The sequence below is a fragment of the Gigantopelta aegis genome, chromosome 2 (assembly GCF_016097555.1).
Source record: "Gigantopelta aegis isolate Gae_Host chromosome 2, Gae_host_genome, whole genome shotgun sequence".
Lineage (NCBI taxonomy): Eukaryota > Metazoa > Mollusca > Gastropoda > Neomphalida > Peltospiridae > Gigantopelta > Gigantopelta aegis.
The window spans coordinates 13220868-13240531 of NC_054700.1; positions in this window are offsets into that span (position 1 = coordinate 13220868).

Here is a 19664-nt window from a genome sequence, read left to right on the forward strand (position 1 = left end):
GTAATACTGTAGGCTCACTGTTCTATATATATTATTAAAGCTTAGCCAGTCATCCTAGAGGACCTAGGTAAACTGTAGGTTATTGTCTTTATTGTGATAGGTACCAGTATTAATTCTGTGTTACAAGGTTACTGAATGAGTAGTTAAGGGTTAATGAAAAATTAACCAGTTAGGAATAGAGTTGTAATTCCTTTATTAATTAAGTTCTCCTGGAAGCGTTTCTCAATTATCACACGTGTGGGTGTTGTGTCACGGTGAAGTGATTAGCATATTGTGTAAACTAGACACCTAGAGATTAACTAATTAAGTGATCAGTTCTGGGTTGTTATTATTTGTTGTTGTTAATTAACTACTGCGGCAGTACATTTGTCAGCGTAGGTTAATACAGATTCCAAAGTGTATTGTGTTTTTGTTGTGTTTTCTAGTGAACTAAACGTGCTATAATAATATATACTTTATATAAGATCTTATCTCTGATCATACCTAGACGAGCCAGCGGGTATAACTGCCTGTTACAGAGAGATCTAATAGATATACAGTCAGGAGAGATATTTGGACAATCGTGTTTCATTCAGTTACGGGTATTATAGGATCCCCGTGACAATATGTCAAAATCACCAAATGTTTAACATCCAATAACCGATTATTAATAAATCAATGTGCTCTAGTGGTGTCGTTAAACAAAACAAGCAAATAATCTCCTGATCATTAATCTTCATTATTGACAAAAAAATCCAGATAGCTGAGATGAGATGCGGGTCAAAACAGCGTGCTTGAACCCATTATGGAGAGAAACTCAAGATAGCTGAGATGGGGACGCAGGTCCAGTCAGCGTGCTTGAACCCATTATGGAGAGAAACTCAAGATAGCTGAGGTGGGGTGCGGGTCCAGTCAGCGTGCTTGAACCCATTATGACAGAAACTCCAGATAGCTGAGATGGGGACGCAGGTCCAGTCAGCGTACTTGAACCCATTATGTCAAACTCCAGATAGCTGAGATGGGTCCAGTCAGCGTGCTTGAACCCATTATGGAGAGAAACTCAAGATAGCTGAGGTGGGGTGCGGGTCCAGTCAGCGTGCTTGAACCCATTATGACAGAAACTCCAGATAGCTGAGATGGGGACGCAGGTCCAGTCAGCGTACTTGAACCCATTATGTCAAACTCCAGATAGCTGAGATGGGTCCAGTCAGCGTGCTTGAACCCATTATGGAGAGAAACTCAAGATAGCTGAGGTGGGGTGCGGGTCCAGTCAGCGTGCTTGAACCCATTATGACAGAAACTCCAGATAGCTGAGATGGGGACGCAGGTCCAGTCAGCGTACTTGAACCCATTATGTCAAACTCCAGATAGCTGAGATGGGTCCAGTCAGCGTGCTTGAACCCATTATGGAGAGAAACTCAAGATAGCTGAGGTGGGGTGCGGGTCCAGTCAGCGTGCTTGAACCCATTATGACAGAAACTCCAGATAGCTGAGATGGGTCCAGTCAGCGTGCTTGAACCCATTATGACAGAAAATCCAGATATCTAAGATGGGGAGCGGGTCAAGACAGCGTGCTATATCTAAGATGGGGTGCGGGTCCAGTCAGCGTGCTTGAACCTTAATTGGATATAAGGATGTAACTCAATTTGAAATGTAAGAAATGAAAATGGCCTGAAATGTCTGACTTTCGGTACTTCCACCAGACTCAACGAACCAGCGGAGAACACAGTTTGTGGATCTGAGTAGGTCAGTATCTCCTATCAGCAGAGGGAGTGCTCGTTTAGATTTACACTCCACTGGTGTTGTATGGCTTTATACCACAAACCATGGGGTGAAATGAGTACACAACTCGTCGTTATTCCGTCCCTATAACTGACCAGTGTGTTGAAAGAGGCTATTCTGTACGGCATCTCATCTGCGGTCTATAAACGATACCGTATAACATTTTGGTCAAACCGATTAATTGTTTCCACTATCGCCGTGAAGGGCTTTTTTTTTTCTTTTTTTTTTCTTTCTTTTTGTTTGTTTATCTCACTGCCCTATTTCCTTTTAATTCAGTTTTGTTTCTTCTCAATCTGACAGCTCCTATATATGTTTTTCGCTACCTAACTCCACATCCCAATCCTTGTCTCACCTGCCATTCTCCACCAGCTTAAGCTGTGGGCTTAGTGTGACCACTTTGAAAAAATTTAAAAAATAAATTGAGCATTATTATTTTGTCGCGGAACAAACAAAAATATATTTCTTGCTTAATGGATTGAATTAATCCGCTTTTTGCACGTGGCTAGATAAATATGTCTGACCTTTGGGCTAATCGATTTCTAAATACGCTTGACGTCATAACTCATCACCAATACTGGTCAAAGGCCGTGGTATGTACTTTCCAGTCTGTGGGAAAGTGCATATGATAGAAAAAAGAAAAAAAAATGTTTTATTTGACGACGCACTCAACACATTTTATTTACGGTTATATGGCGTCAGACATGGTTAAGGACCACACAAATTTTGAGAGGAAACCCGCTGTCGCCACTTCATGGGCTACTCTTTCCGATTAGCAGCAAGGGATCTTTTAGTTGCGCTTCCCACAGGCAGGATAGCACAAACCATGGCCTTTGTTGAACCAGCTATGGATCACTGGTCGGTGCAAGTCGTTTACACCTACCCATTGAGCCTTGCGGAACACTCACTCAGGGTTTGGAGTCGGTATCTGGATTAAAAATCCCATGCCTTGACTGGGATCCGAACCCAGTACCTACCAGCCTGTTGACCGATGGCCTAACCACGACGCCACCGAGGCCGGTGCGTATAAAAGATACCTTGATGCATTAGAAATATCCTGAAATATTGGCAGGCGTGCGCTACAATAGCTCGCTCAGAATGTGCACGTAAAACCCTCTGACCTGATTAGAAAAAATGTAGCGGGTTTCCTCTGATGACTGTTAGACATCCATTAACCGATGATTACTTAATCAATGTGCTCTAGTGATGTCGTTAAGCAAAACAAACTTTTTTATTATAACTCATGTCTTACAAGTGACGTCATACCTGATATTATTTTAAGAATTCTGTTGAATTATTTATTCCCCAAGTTGCCATTCCACGTTTGAAACATTGTTTAAAAAATGTGTTATTATTTTTATCTTTATATTTATGGTCAGTTTGTTACATGTTTATGTCATTGCATAATCTGGACTATATTTTTGCGCGTACGATAAAAAGTAAAGTGTTTATGAATGGTTCAATAATAAACAAACGTTAGACGTTAAACGTTGTTTTTATGAAGTACAAGGCATCATACTTAAGTGGGCAAGAAAAAGATTAGGGGATCAGCAAGAAAAAGAATCAATCGCCGTTGTGATGTGAAGATAATGCAATTTCAAACCACGGGACATAATGTCATTTGTCAGGGCTGTGGTAAACCTTGGCCCTTACAAAAACGTTTGTCCCTTGGATTGGAATTGCATTATCTACACCTGATTACGGTGGCAGGTTCTACTGGTCTAGGTCTAGAAGCATGTCCATCTCTACGGTTTACGTGTTGTGGATCCTACTCACAAATTTTATAAAGTTTATTTTGTCTAACGACACCACTAGAGCACAATGATTAGTTAATCATCGGCTATTGGAGGTCAAACATTTCATAATGTCGACATACATTCTTAGAGTCATCAGAGGAAACCCGCTATATTTCTCCATTAGCAGCAAGATATCTTTAATATGCACCATCCCACAGAGAGGATAGCACATACCACGGCCTTTGATATACCAATCGTGGTGCACTGGCTGGAACGAGAAATAGCCCAATGGGTCCACCGATGGGGATCGATTTTATACCGACCGAACATCAAGCGAACGCGCTACCACTGGGCTACGTCTCGCCTCATTCCCCCCCCCCCCCCCCCCCCCCCCCCAACGTCATTGTCTGGTCGACTACTGTTTGCGACTTCACCATCCTGTGGGGGCAAGATTTACCTCAGTCGGTTTAGCGCTCGCCTGAAGTGCTTGCGTCGCAAGATCGAACCACCTCGGTGGATCCAATGAACTAATTGGGTTTGTTTTTTTCATTCCAACCGGTGCACCACAAGTGGTCAATGGCCGTGGTATGTGCTTTCATGTCTGTGGGAAAGTGCATATAAAAGATCCCTTGTTGCATTAGGAAAAATGTAGCGTGTTTCCTCTGATGATTACATGTCAGAATTACCAAATGTTTGACGTCCAATAGCCGATGATTAATTAATCAATGTGCTCTAGTGGTGTCGTTAAACAAAACAAAACAAAACTGATGACTTCGTGTCAGAACTACCAAATGTTTGACATCCAATAGCCGATGATTAATTAATCAATGTGCTCTATTGGTATCGTTAAACAAAACAAACTGCTTTTCCTACCATCCCGTGGGTCTCCGTGTTGAATACAGTGAACTTGTTAAACCGTGTTCACTGGTTTAACTTAGGTCTCACTACACAGTTCACTTCTAGGTGAGAATTCACTGATAACGGTCCACTATAGTTCCTAATTGTGACACATGTTGTGGTTCACATATTCAGTTCTATGCATTGGAGAAGAATTAAAACAATATGTATGTTTAATGGTAAGCCTTCTTGCTGTATTTTGCCATGTTATTTTGTAATATTGTGCATTTACCTTTTGGGACATGGGTGTATAGCGCAAAAGACAGCCGGAGTGATTTGGTTAATGAACCACTTGTTCGGACCGGTACTACAGCCAGATGCGGACATATAGCAAAAAACAAAATGAGACTGAAATGTTCTCGATTTAGGAGTGAGATAAATGCTAATATAATGTATGTTCGCAATGGTGTATGTTGTTAGTGCCAACGAGAACCCGTTCTATTGGCAATCTTCATTTGAAGTTGGGCGACTAGCCTCGGTGGCGCAGTGGTTAAACCATCGGACTACAGGCAGGTAAGTACAGGGTTCGCAGCCCTGTACCGGCTCCAACCCAGAGCGAGTTCTTAAGGGCTCAGTGGGTAGGTGTAAGGCCACTACACCATCTTCTCTCTCACTAACCACTAACCAACTAACAACTAACTCATTGTCCTGAACAGACAGCCCAGATAGCCGAGGTGTGTGACCAGGACAGCGTGCTTGAACCTTAATTGGATATAAGCACGAAAATAAATTGAAAATAAAACGAAGTTGGGCAATTTAACATGGATTTCAGTGGCAGATGACATCCGTGTAGTGAGACCTTAGGTGTCAATGCAGAAAGCCCTGGGCCTTGTTATTTTCTCTCCATCCTGTCTTTTCTTAGACGATCAGCTGTCGGAGCTGGAACAGAATGTCAAGTGTGTGTCCATACATTAAGGTTTCCTCCTTGAACCACATATCGACTTCGTTACACCTTTTTCAAGAAATGTTTTTCGGATAAAGATGCCATTATTATTTCATTAAAGGTGTTAGAGAGTGTGCGGGATATGTCTTCAGGCAGTCGTAATTCACGTCATCTAAGCGAGTCCTAATCAGAATTATACCTCACTGTGTTTTCTTTTTACATTCATGAAAATCCCCGGAAACCGGAAAACTGTATTAGCTGTATGATGATAATATGTTACTATATATAAATAACAGGAAAGGTAAAGTTTGTTTTGTTTCGCGACATCACTAGAGCACATTGGCTACTGGATGTCAGTTTTAGAGAGGAAACCCGCTACATTTTTTTATTAGTAGCAAGGGAATCTTTATATGTACCATCCCAGAGACAGGATAGCACATATCACGGTCTTTGATATACCAGTCGCGGTCATTAGAGCGAGAAATAGCCTAATAGGCTCACCGACAGGGATCGATCATAAATCGACCGCGCATCAAGCGAGCGTTTTACAACTACGCTATGTCCCGTCCTCAAATAACAGGAATGATACAATATGAAAAGTGGCCTATAACAGAGAAAGGTTTTTTATAATTTTGATACATACTGTAGTATTGCATACAAATTCTTAAAACTTTGAAACATACTGCATGGAATTGATTGTAAGTGACAAACCGTGGCTATATTATTTATTATTAAATAAAAGTAAAACAAACAAACAAACAAACAATTACATGTGGCAGTTGTGATTGCAACGGTCGTGTGCATCGTAAATAAAATGTGTTGAGTGTGTCGCTAAATAAAACATTTCCGTCCTTCCTGATATGTTTTCTATTAACTTAAGTCACCTCCAGCTCTTCCCTTATTGATATTGATATGTAGGGAAGCGCTAGAGGAAACTTCTCTATCCAAAACGAACCTGCGCTGTACTTTATTGTGGTGACGTATATTGGCGTCGGGTTTTTTGTGATTGACAATATGTAAGTTTAATGTTATGACTGGACTCGAGAACAATCAAACTAAAGCTGTGTATTTTAGAAACAGTAGCTTGCGACCATTTGGTTGTCGACGATTGTCAAAGCATTACATAGAGTTTCCTCTAGCGCTTCCTGACATATCAATATTAATAAGGGAAGGGCTGAAGGTAACTCGAGCTAGTTTTCTATAGTCTGTTTACAACTGTTGTGTTGTATTGATGACCATTTTTTCATCTACAAAAAAACCCCGTTACATTTGGACGTTTATCATCCCCGTTGTTTGCATGAATTATATAGACAGAACGAGTTTGTAGTGCGCAAGAACATTATAGCACGATACCGCGTAGCTGTCGAGTGGTATAAGTATACTATAAACAAGTGCTATAAATAGCATGGCAAAACAACTGGTATATGGTTTTGTAATTATTACATGCCACCTTTCTGTATTATAATTAACAAATAACACAATTTACTTCGTTTGAATAGTTAGATGAATTTTATGGAATTGACGGAACGCTGAGCGTCCTGGCTAGGAACATGACGTCATTCCTGGCTAGAGACATGACGTCATTCCTGGCTAGAGACATGACGTCATTCCTGGCTAGGGACATGACGTCAATCGGGTGAACGAGTACTACGCATGCGAGATTTTGTATCACACATATGTTCAATAATTAAAAAAACAAACATATTGCACCGTTGGAATTGTCTTTATTACTATAGGAGTCGAGTCGAGGCATGGGATTTTTAATCCAGACACCGACTCCAAACCCTGAATGAGTGCTCCGCAAGGCTCAATGGGTAGGTGTAAACCACTTGCACCGACCAGTGATCCATAACTGGTTCAACAAAGGCCATGGTTTGTGCTATCCTGCCTGTGGGAAGCGCAAATAAAAGATCCCTTGCTGCTAATCGGAAGAGTAGCCCATGTAGTGGCGACAGCGGGTTTCTTATCAAAATCTGTGTGGTCCTTAACCATATGTCTGACGCCATATAACCGTAAATAAAATGTGTTGAGTGCGTCGTTAAATAAAACACTTGTTTCTTTTTTCTTTTTTTTATTACTATAGGACTTTATTGTTTAGGACGTTAATAGTTTTTTTCGTGCAATGTGTCTGTGACGGTACATGCTTTTAATTTGTTTTCGCCTGTGGCGATTTTACTGGTGTTAGAGGGCCGTGTGCAGTTTAATTGCACTTAAGCCCAGATGGGCAACTTGTTACGTAATACTTCGCGCGATCGGACATTCCAATATGCACTTAGTCCCGCTGTGGAGGCCATGTGGCGAGTAGTTACGTAATACCTCTGCGAGTGCGGTTTTACAACCGTGATTTTGGGCGACCATGGCGTCAGTAAGTCTGACGATCAGAGAGAAATATACTGACGCTAGTAGAGGATGATAGGGGGAGGTACCGCCTTGTACCCCCAGGCCAATTCTGATTTATAATAAATAGCTAGGATTTAGAGATATCTAGGAGAACGAAAAGGACGGCTCCAGGGAACGTAGTCCGTTTGGACTTTGGTAAATATCATTTCTGCTCTGTGTATAACCTTGATGTGATTGATGTGACTTTAAATATTTTGATACTGTATTATACCAATATTCTTTAGACAGTGTCTTCGGTCATCTGACGAAGTAAATCGTAGACTTTTTGTTCTAACATTATACGAGTATTTGGTAATATAAAGCTTAGCCAGTCATCCTAACGGACCTAGGTACACTGTAGGTTATTGTCTTTATTGTGATAAGTATTAATTCTGTGTTACAAGATTACTGAAAGAGTAGTTAAGGGTTAATTAAAAATTAACCCGTTAGGAATAGAGCTGTAATTCCTTTATTAATTAAGTTCCCCTGCAAGCGTTTCTAAATTATCACACGTTACTGAACGAGTAGTAAGGGTTAACTAAAAATTAACCAGTTAGGAATGGTGTTGTAATTCCTTTATTAATTAACTTCTCCGGGAAGCGTTTCTCAATTATCACACGTGTGGGTGTGGTGTAACGGTGAAGTGATTCGCATATTGTGTAACTAGACACCTAGAGATTAACTAATTAAGTGATCAGTTCTGGGTTGTTGTTATTGCTGTTATTAATTAACTACTACGGCTGTACATTTGTCAGCGTAGATTAATACAGATTCCAAAGTGTATTGTGTTTTGTTGTGTTTCTAGTGAGCTAAACGTGCTATAATAATATATACTTATATAAGATCGTATCTCTGATCATACCTAGACACGAGCCATACTAGGGTTTAACAGCCTGTTACAGAGAGATCTAATAGATATACAGTTAGGAGAGATATTTTGATAATCGTGTTTTATTCAGTTACGGGAATTATAGAATCCCCGTGACAGTGTCTTTTTTTTTTCATTTATATATATCGTATCATGCTTACATCTTGTGTCTGTTCTGGGCACACGTCGAGTCTATCTTCGAATCCCCTGTCTGTCCAGGGCCTCGTTCCACGGAGCGATCGTAGCACTACCATCGTCGTAAATACCTATCATCGCGATGGTAACGTTTTTCTACGATCGCCAGCCCGTTCCACAACACGGCGTACCTTATTGTCGTTGTAAAATATTATAATTGTACGAAGCAATTGTAAGCCACTAACGTCGATGTCAAATGGCAGTTAGATGATGATTTTATGATTTTGTAAGGCAATGGATCTAATATTATGATCTTATGAATGAATGAATGAATGTTTAACGACACCCCAGCACGAAAAATACATCGGCTATTGGGTGTCAAACTATGGTAAAGGCAAACAAATAAAACGATCTCATGAAACCCAGAGTTGATTAAAAACATTTTAGGCCACACGACCTTGCTTAACAAGACTATGACTGTGTTAACTGACATATATTTCCAACCTAAGACAACTAAATATTTTTAATTTGTCAATTTTTCTTATTGTATGTAAGGCCATAAGCCCATATATATATATATATATATATATATATATATATATATATATATATATATATATATATAAGAACTCATATATTGCTAGATTTTTGTACCAGTTGTTCAAACGATTAGCCAGCTGTTTTGGAAACACTAAATAGAAGCAATTATTATTGCACATATTATGGTTTAAAATATCTTGGTACACATCATCGAATAGCGCACTACCAGCTTATATGAACCAAAAGAGTTATTTTAATTATGCACATTATTGCTTACACTTATTGCTTGTTCGTATACCCCATTTGAAGATGCATCTGTTATACTTTTACCATTATGAAAACGCAGACAAGACAGACATGCCACTGAATTCAACGTTTTAGTTATTAAAGTCTACTGCAAAGGAAAGATGGCCAGTTTGGCCGCGAACAGTGTGAAGTTTTGCTTCTTCCATGATTTCATCTATAGTTTAAATGTCGAATCTAGTGATCTTTCGCTGCAGTCCTCAAGAGTGTTACAAAAGTCAGTTACAAGAATTAAATATGACAGACAACACCCCGGAGAAGAAAAAGAACGAAATAGATATAACAATTGCTTAAAAACTTATTTCGATAAGGTGAAAATGGTTTATATGGTCATGCAGATAACGTTTAGAAGTACGAGTATGTCTTTTCTTAACAGACATGGCATCGCAAAAGTAGTTGCATAGTTCAAAGCAATAAAAATTGATTTTCTTGATATGCGTCTAATTTGTTTCTTCACTATTATAGTAATCTTATTCAAGTTCGTATATGAAAGCAATCGTTTGCACAGGAAGGAAATGGTTTATTTAACGACGCACTCAACACATTTTATTTACGGTTATATGGCGTCGGATATATGTTTAAGGGCAACACAGATATTGAGAGGAAACCCGCTGTCCCCACTCCATGGGCTAATCTTTTCGATTAACAGCAAGAGATCTTTTATATGCACCATCCCACAGACAGGATAGCACATACTACGGCCTTTGATATACCAGTCGTGGTGCACTGGCTGGAACGAGAAATAACCCAATGGGCTCACCGACGGGGATCGATCCAAGACCGCACATCAAGCAAGAGCTGTACCACTGAACTAGGTCCCGTCCCCTGTTTGCACACATTTTTCTTATTATGATATTTAGTTTGAGACTGGATTTCGAGTCTCAAAATGCATTTTTAGCAAACCAACCACTTTGGGTCATATTTTCGGTAGTCTAAATTGACAAGTTCAGTATTTTTGTTTTGGTTATTGTTAATTTGTCTTCTATTTGTGTGTGTTTGTGTGTGTGTGTGTGTGTGTGTGTGCGTGCGTGCGTGCGTGTGTGTGTGTGTGTGTGTGTGTGTGTGTGTGATAGTATCAATTTTGGGGAAAATTAATTCAGCGAAACTTCCCATATTGGCATAGCAATATCTCAGAAACCTTACAAATTGAAATCATCAAATTCTTCACTTCACTACTTTTACTTCTTTCTTTGATCATCATTTCCTGAATCTAACGATTGTGCTTTTTCTACGGTCGAAATATAATTTCTCTTGCGTATTAAAAATAATGTTTGCGACGCCTACTTTGTTCAACTGTAAATGGAATTGTACAAACTGTTATTAATTTGTGTCTAGACATCTTATATCTGACCCTATCGAGTAGTTGTGGACACAAAACAAACTCGTTTTTTCACTAACAGTTAACTCCCGTGTTATTCGCGGACGGTCCCAGTGCGTGATTCGTCAACTTTATTAATGCGCCAATAGCGGCTGTCACCCGAACCAGACGTATGGTTAGAACGTGTCACGGTTTTAATATATCGAGACGAGACATCAGAAAAGTGGACGCTGAATCATTGGATCACCCTTGTGCGAGGTGCTGGCTTGGTACAAATCGGTCAGATTTATCCTGGGTTTTTGTTTTCATCCGCATCCGCTTCCGCATGCGTCATCCGGCGTCCGCCAAATTCGATTGCATTGTGGACGGATATAAATGTGCGAAAGCGGGGCAGTTTAACAACAATAACAACAAAATAATAATAATAATTTTTGTGTGCAATTTAGAAATCAATCGCTACAGAAATTCCATAGTATGAAAAAGGACATTCCCTGTGGGAAGGACAATAAGTGATGTAGTTTCCAAAGTATTGTCAATCTTATGTTCTGGTGTTCATACCGGACGCCATCTTGAATGTTTTGAAGTGGTCAAGGGTGCCAAGTTTTCACCCCCAAAGTTGCAGAAAGCACAAAGAACACTAATTGTGAATACTAAATTGCAAGGTGTCGTGCTCCGTCGCCCGACTATTAGATTGTCCAGCCGCGGGTTACACTCCCTCAGTACCTGCCTCGGCAGTGTTGTGGTTCAGCCTTCGGATATAAAGCTGGTAGGTATTTGGTTCGCAGCCTGGTACCAGTTCTCACTCAGAGGTCGTTTAACGACTCAGTTGATGGCTAGGTGAGATTTCTCTCTCACAAACTGCTTAACCACAACCGCCGACATCGGTGCTTATATCCAATTAAGGTTTCAGGTTTCGTGCTTATTTCCAATTACGGTTCAAGCACGCTGTCCTCGGCAGACACTTTAGTTATCTGGGCTGTCTGTCCAGGACAGTGGGTTAGTTGTTAGTTGTTATGAGAGAGATTAGGGTGTCGTGGTCTTACACCTACCCAATGAAGCAAGGAAGGAAGGAATTGTTTTATTTAACGACGCACTCAACACATTTTATTGACGGTTGTATGGCGTCAGACCTATGGTTAAGGACCACACGGAGATTGAGATAGGAAACCCGCTGTCGCCACTTCATGGGCTACTCTTTTCGATTAGCAGTAAGGGATCTTTTATATGCACCATCCCACAGACAGAATAACACATACCACGGCCTTTGGTGTACCAGTCGTGGTGCACTGGCTGGGACGAGAAATAGCCCAGTGGGCCCACCGACGGGGATCCATCCCAGATCGACCGCGCATCAAGCGAGCGCTGTACCACTGAGCTACATATATCAAAGGTCGAGGTATGTGCTGCCCTCTCTGTGGGATGGTGCATATAATAGATCCCTTGCTACTAATGGAAAAATATAGTGGGTTTCTACTCATTAACTAAATGTCAAAATTGCCCAATGTTTGACAGCCAATAGCCGATGATTAATACATCAGTGTGCCCGTGTGGTGTCGTTAAACAAATCAAACTTTCTTTTATAACCTATGGTTTAACCACCAAACCACGGAGGCCGGGTGATCAATATGAACGAGTCTCGCCTTTTATCAATATCGACCCATTGAGTCTCATTAAAAACTCGTTTTGGGTGGGAACCGGTACTGGGTTGCGAACCTAGCACCTACCATCCTTATTATGCCGGATGGCTTAACCACTAAACCAAGGAGGCCGGGTGATCAACCTGAAGGAGCCTCGCCTTTTATCAATATCGACCCACTGAGTCGTTGAAACTCGCTCCGTGTATCAGCCGATACCGGGCTGCGAACCCAGTACCTGTCATCCTAATTATCTCCGATTACTTAACCACTAAACCGCGGAGGCCGGTTGATCAATCTGGAGGAGCCTCGCCTTTTATTAATATTGATTACGCGGTTCTATTGGACTATTTAACGAGTGACGTGCGGCTCCTAACACTCGGCCACTGACTGCCGTATCGAGACTCCGCCAGCTACCGGCTTTCATGACCACGCATTTCATCTCTCCGAGTCCGCCGTCTCTCACAGTCGGTAAGTAAATCTATCGATGCGATAATCCGCCATTCACTGCTATAGTCTCGCTTCGTCTGTTTGCTTAAGCGTTGAATAGTCACTGTTGATACAATTATTACCAAAATACGGATTTATGTAAGATTAATGTAAGAAGTCTTTAGAATTTTTGTCATCGAAAGTAAAAAATTTTTAAATAATAATAATAATAATAAAATGTAATAGTAATAAACTTTTATAACGCTTTCTATTTTTTAATTTAATTGTTAAAAAATTAAATCTAATTACATGTATTTACTTTTATAACAGTTTACTACCGTTTCTTCTGTTCTATTTTTGCTTCACTTTGTTTTAAGTTTGTGAGTGCGTGTGTAATTGGGTATTATTATTTGTTGTTTTTAGGGGTGGGGGTATTATTTTATTTGCATGCGCGAGGGGGGTCGGGAGGGGTCGGGTTTCGAAACCCTTCTGCTCTAAGCGAATTTTCTTTTCTTAAATACATTCCCCGGCTTTGGATCACTCGAACCCTGTACCTATCAGCCTTATGTCCGATGGCTTAACCGAAGCCGGTTGTTTTCAATCAATAAAATAAAACTTAAATCAAACATTGCTTATATTTTATTTTTTAGACTATCCATTTCCGTACAACCGAAGTGTTTCTGGTCATTTTGGTGTTTCTAATACCATAAAATGCATTTTTCATATTTTCAAAAACGAACGTGCGTCTGAGAAGTAACGGTTATGTAGTCGCGGTTTAGTCTATTTTTAAGGATATTTCAACGTCACAGAATCTGTTGTATCCTAATTTGTTACAGGTTTGTAAATTAACCAAACTTAGTGTTCATTTTTATGAGTTGAAACTAGGGTCTAGGTGAAAAATATACCTTAGTGTTTAAAAACTAGAGTCTGTTCCTTTAAAATTTAGAGTAAATTTCCGAATCTCTCATAAATGGTGTAATACTAGTTCAGGGTGAAATCGAAATGATATCAAATATATATTTGTTCTCATTTGCTTATGATATAGCTAATAGACTATCTAATGAGACTAATAAGACTGCTGAGATGGCATTACATAAACATTGCAATTTTTTTCCTTCTTTCGTGGATGCGTATTAGCTAAAAAAATAAAAAAAAAATAAAAGTCCATTAACACACGTTTTTAAACTGTAATTATGACATATTTTCTGTTTGGATATCACCAAAAATGTCCATTAGCCATAATATCATTACATTAGTGTTCTTTCATAGTTCGTTCAGGTTTTGTTAATAATTTGTAAGTGAATCCCAACATCCCAACATAGTTAGAGATAACAACCACACTGCAAAAACGCATTACCCCAAGTATAATGTAAACACACGTTGTTCCATATATGGATTCCTTCGTGAGTATTTTACTATTGGACTCAATCGTGCAGCTTTCGCGGGCATTCGAGAAATGTTCCTTTTTTCTTCCTCAAAACAAAATCTACTGCTGCTTACTATTACTATTACTATAACTACTACTACTATAACTACTACTACTATTACTACTATTATTATTATTAATGCTATTGTTACTATTACTACTACTACTACTACTACTGCTACTACTACTACTACTACTACTACTACTACTACTACTACTACTACTACTACTACCACTACTACTACTATAACTACTACTATTACTACTATTATTATTATTAATGCTATAACTACTATTACTACTACTACTACTACTACTACTACTACTACTACTACTACTACTGCTGCTGCTGCTGCTGCTGCTGCTACTACTACTACCACTACTACTACTACTATTAATACTACTACTACTACGCTACTACTACTACTACTACTACTACTACTACTACTACTACTACTACTACTACTACTACTGCTGCTGCTTCTGCTGCTGCTGCTACTACTACTACCACTACTACTACTACTATTAATACTACTACTACTACGCTACTACTAATACTACTAATACTACTACTACTATTAATAATACTGCCGCTGCTGCTGCTGCTGCTGCTGCTGCTGCTGCTGCTGCTACTTCTACTACTATACTACTACTACTACTTCTACTACTATTACTACTATTATTATTACTACTATTACTACTACTACTACTACTACTATTGCTATTACTACTACTACTACTACTACTATTACTATTACTACTACTACCACTACTACTACTACTACTACTACTACTACTACTACTACTACTAAAACTACTACTACTTTTACAACTACCTCTACTACCATTACTACTACTACTACTTATATTTATACTTATATTCACAAATTAGAAACTCCATACAGAACAAAAGTTAAAGGGACATTCCTGAGTATGCTGCATTGTAAGATGTTTCCGACTAATAAAATATTTCTACGATTAAACTTACATATATTTTCTTGTTTACAATATCAGTGTCTGTATATTCAATGTGTTTCTGGTCGTCTTAATATTTGTAAGAAGCCCAAACTGGATTTCGTCTTCAAATAATTTCGTACGTATGAAAAAAACTGAAGTATTTTAAGAAATAAAATGAAATTTAACCTAGTACAAATATTAGAACGGTCAATAGTTAAATAGTCTCTGTTCGTCGATAACATCTTAAACATTGCAGCAAACTCAGGAATGTCCCTTTAATGACAAAATATATTTGCTTCGAACATGTAGATGAACATGTTTGGATGATGAAAAACATGTTTAAATTATGAACATGTTTAGATGATGAATAACATGTTTAGATGATGAATAACATGTTTAGATGATGAATTAGTTTGGGTTTGTGTGGCCATGCGTATGTAAAGAAAACATATTAACCAGATATTAAAAATAAAATTAGTAAAATCCTTGGGGTCAATACCGCTGAACGTCAACATGATTCTAGTTTTAAGTCATAATAGTGTAGTCCTGTATTCAGCAGCCGTATCTGTCAAGTCTTAGTCTTCAAAAGTCAAAATTAATTTAACATTTCCATCGTTAAATTGTGTCCGAAACTGACTCCGTCCAATAAAACTAATGCAAAATCGTGGATTCGGCCGTGATGCCATTTACATTCACACAAAGAACACTATTCACGGTTAATGCCGGGATTTATCTTAAATTCCATCTCCCGATTAAATCGCGGGAAATCATTTACTTTATGAATGTAACGTCGCCGTGTCGAGGGACCGCAAGGTGTATAATTTGTAATCTGTATTAACACTCGATCTGGTGTTGAAATCACTGCTGAAGCCCCAACTAGTCGCGATTAACCTAAGCCTTAGTCGTATGCTAGTCTCAGACTACCAACTGCCAGCAAAAAGTTGGCCAACTTTCTGGTATATCAAGGGCCGTGGTATGTACTACCCTGTCTGTGGGGTGGTGCATATAAAAGATCACTTGCTGTTAATCGAAAAGAGTAGCCCATGAAGAGGCGACAGAGGGTTTCCTCTCTTAATATCTGTGTGGTCCTTAACCATATGTCTGACGCCATATAACTGTAAATACAATGTGTTGAGTGCGTCGTTAAATAAAACATTTCTTTATTTATTTCGTCGTATATCCCATTAGTTGCTAATCTGATCGCACCCGTCGTAATGCAATGAGTGTGTTTGGTTAAAGCATTACTTCGACCAATCAGACCTGTTGCATTTTAAACGTTTACTTATTTCTTAGATTTCACAGACTTTTTTCTCTCTTTGTTTGGGACCTGGCCTGATGCTTATAAATCTTTTATAATCTAGACTCAAGACTCTAATAGTGTCTGGACCGGCCTCGGTGGCGTCGTGTTTAGGTCATCGGTCTACAGGCTGGTAGGTACTGGGTTCGGATCCCAGTCGAGGCATGGGATTTTTAATCCAGATACCGACCCCAAACCCTGAGTGAGTGTTCCGCAAGGCTCAGTGGGTAGGTGTAAACCACATGCACCGACCAGTGATCCATAACTGGTTCAACAAAGGCCATATTTTGTGCTATCCTGCCTGTGGGAAGCGCAAATAAAAGATCCCTTGCTGCTAATCGGAAGAGTAGCCCATGTAGTGGCGACAGCGGGTTTCCTCTCAAAAATCTGTGTGGTCCTTAACCGTATGTCTGATGCCATATAACCGTAAATAAAATGTGTTGAGTGCGTCGTTAAATAAAACATTTCTTTCTTTCATTAGAGACTGAGTTTGGACTGTATAAGCACGGGTCCTGGGATGATCGAGACGAGTCATTGTGAGTTTGTGTCCGCAATACTCACAAACAGTGGTTTAAAAAAGAATCTATATTTATCGAGACTTTACACATTGTATTTGTTTTGTTTCACGACATCACTAGAGCACATTGATTAATTAATCATCGGCTAATAAATGTCAAAGATTTGGTATCCTGTCATACGTAGTCTTTAGTAGAAACTCTCTACATCTGTTTCATTAGTGAGGAATATTTTAAGTGCACTTTCCCACAGACAGGACAGTACATACCACGATATTTGATGTACCAGTCGAGGAGCAGTTGTTGGGACCGGGAAAACGAAAGTGTACAACTCCAGTCCAATGAAATCCTAAACATCCGCAATCGACTGTATTAATCAGAGTTCCAGGTCAGAACCAGGCGTGTTACCAGGGTGGTGGTGCTAACGCATTCATCGTCTCTGATGATTTGTGGGGGGGGGGGGGGGGGGGGGGGGGGGGGCTGGTGTCATTATATTCGTACAATTATTTTCTTTGCTAAAGATACGTATTAGCCATAAAATCATGAAACATTTTCAAAAAGCCCTTGTGAAGCTTAGATCTTTATAACACCCACCCACCCACCCAAAAAACGAAAAACAAAACCGAAAACAAACCCCAAATAAAAACAAAAAAACAAAAACAACCACCACCCCATCTTTCCCTATGGGTATATGGTATATATGGTATTCAGATATATATATATATGTGTGTGTGTGTGTGTGTGTGTGTGTGTACGTGCGTGCGTGCGTGTGTGTGTGTGTGTGTATCTATGTATGTATCTATGTATGTGTGTAAGTATGTGTGTAAGTATGTATGTATGTATGTATGTATGTATGTATGTATGTATGTATGTATATATATATATATATATATATATATATATATATATATATATATATATATATATATTGCAGCTTTAATACACGTTTCTGACAGAACATTTTAACACGCAGACATAAAGAGATGGTGGAGAGACAGACAGAAACACAGACAGACAGACAGACTGACTGACGAAAATAGTGTACTACACTGTAGACCACGGGTTTGCGATCGGTTTACCGGTTGATGTAGCTCAAAACAAACGTTATTTAGAGAGTATAGACAAAATGCGCGTGTTATATAGGTGAGAACTCCAGTGAGCAGTGCCAAGTCGTGTTTCTCATTAGTAGAAAAGTTACTAGGCGTAAAGTGCATTGACCCGACTCGTTTGTTTTGTTTGTTTTTTTGTCTCACACAAACCGCCCCTGCGCATGCTGTAACCTCACCGTGGTGCAGGGGTGTAACATTCTCTTTGAGAATGGCCAATACAGCACAAATTGAAATTTTGAGTAAAAGTCAGTATCTATCTGTGATATTTGTATTTTTGCACAGTTCTTTACACTGTTTTTATTTAAATCTTGAATTTTTATATTGATGTTGATCATCACCTTATTTGTTTGCATTACCATAGTTTGACACCCAATAGCCGATGTATTTTTCGTGTTGGGATGTCGTTAACATTCATTCATTCATTCATTCATTCATTCACACAAACCGCTACACCATCGTGCTTTCGATAAAACACCTCTATTAGTAAGTCAATAACCCGAGTCGCCGCTAAGCATGGTACCACGTCAGGCATAATCCAGTCCAAGGGGCGAGATGTAGTCAAGTGTTAAAGCGCTTCGGTTTTGGGATCGATCCTCGCCAGTAGGCCCATTGGGCTGTTTCTCGCTTCAGTCAGTGCGCCACGACTGGTACATCAAAGGCCGTGGTATGTGCTATCCTGTCTATGGGATGTTGCATATAAAAAAAAATCCCTTGCTGCTAATCGAGAAGTGTAGCCCATGAATTGGCGACAGCGGGTTTTCTCTATCAATATCTGTGTGGTCCTTAACCATATGTCCGACGCCATATAATCGTAAATAAAATGTGTTGAGTGCGTTGTTAAATAAACCATTTCCTTGCTTTAATCCACTGTGTCACAGTAAGCTCGCTTTCTACCTATACGGGGGCGGGACGTAACCCAGTGGTAAAGCGCTCACTTGATGCACGGTCGGTTTGGGATCGATCCTCGTCAGTAGGCCTATTGGGCTGTTTCTCGCTCCAGCCAGTGCGCCACGACTGGTACATTAAAGGCCGTGGTATGTGCTATCCTGTCTATGGAGATGGTGCATATAAAAAAAATCCCTTGCTGCTAATCGAGAAGAGTAGCCCATGAATTGGCGACAGCGGGTTTTCTCCATCAATGTCTGTGTGGTCCTTAACCATATGTCCGACGCCATATAACCGTAAATAAAATGTGCGTCGTTAAATAAACCATTTCCTTGCTTTAATCCACTGTGTCACGGTAAACTTGCTTTCTACCTATACATACGCAGTGTCTTGTATTCTCTTCACCCTCAAAATAATTTGATTAATATTTCTATATCAATACATACAGTTCCTTAGGAGAAATAACCACATCGGTGGATCCATTCAACTGACTGGGGTTTTTCTCGTTTTCTCAACCAGTGCACCACAATTGGTCAAAGGCCGTGGTATGTACTTTCCTGTCTGTGGAAAAGTGCATACAAAAGTTCCCTTACCG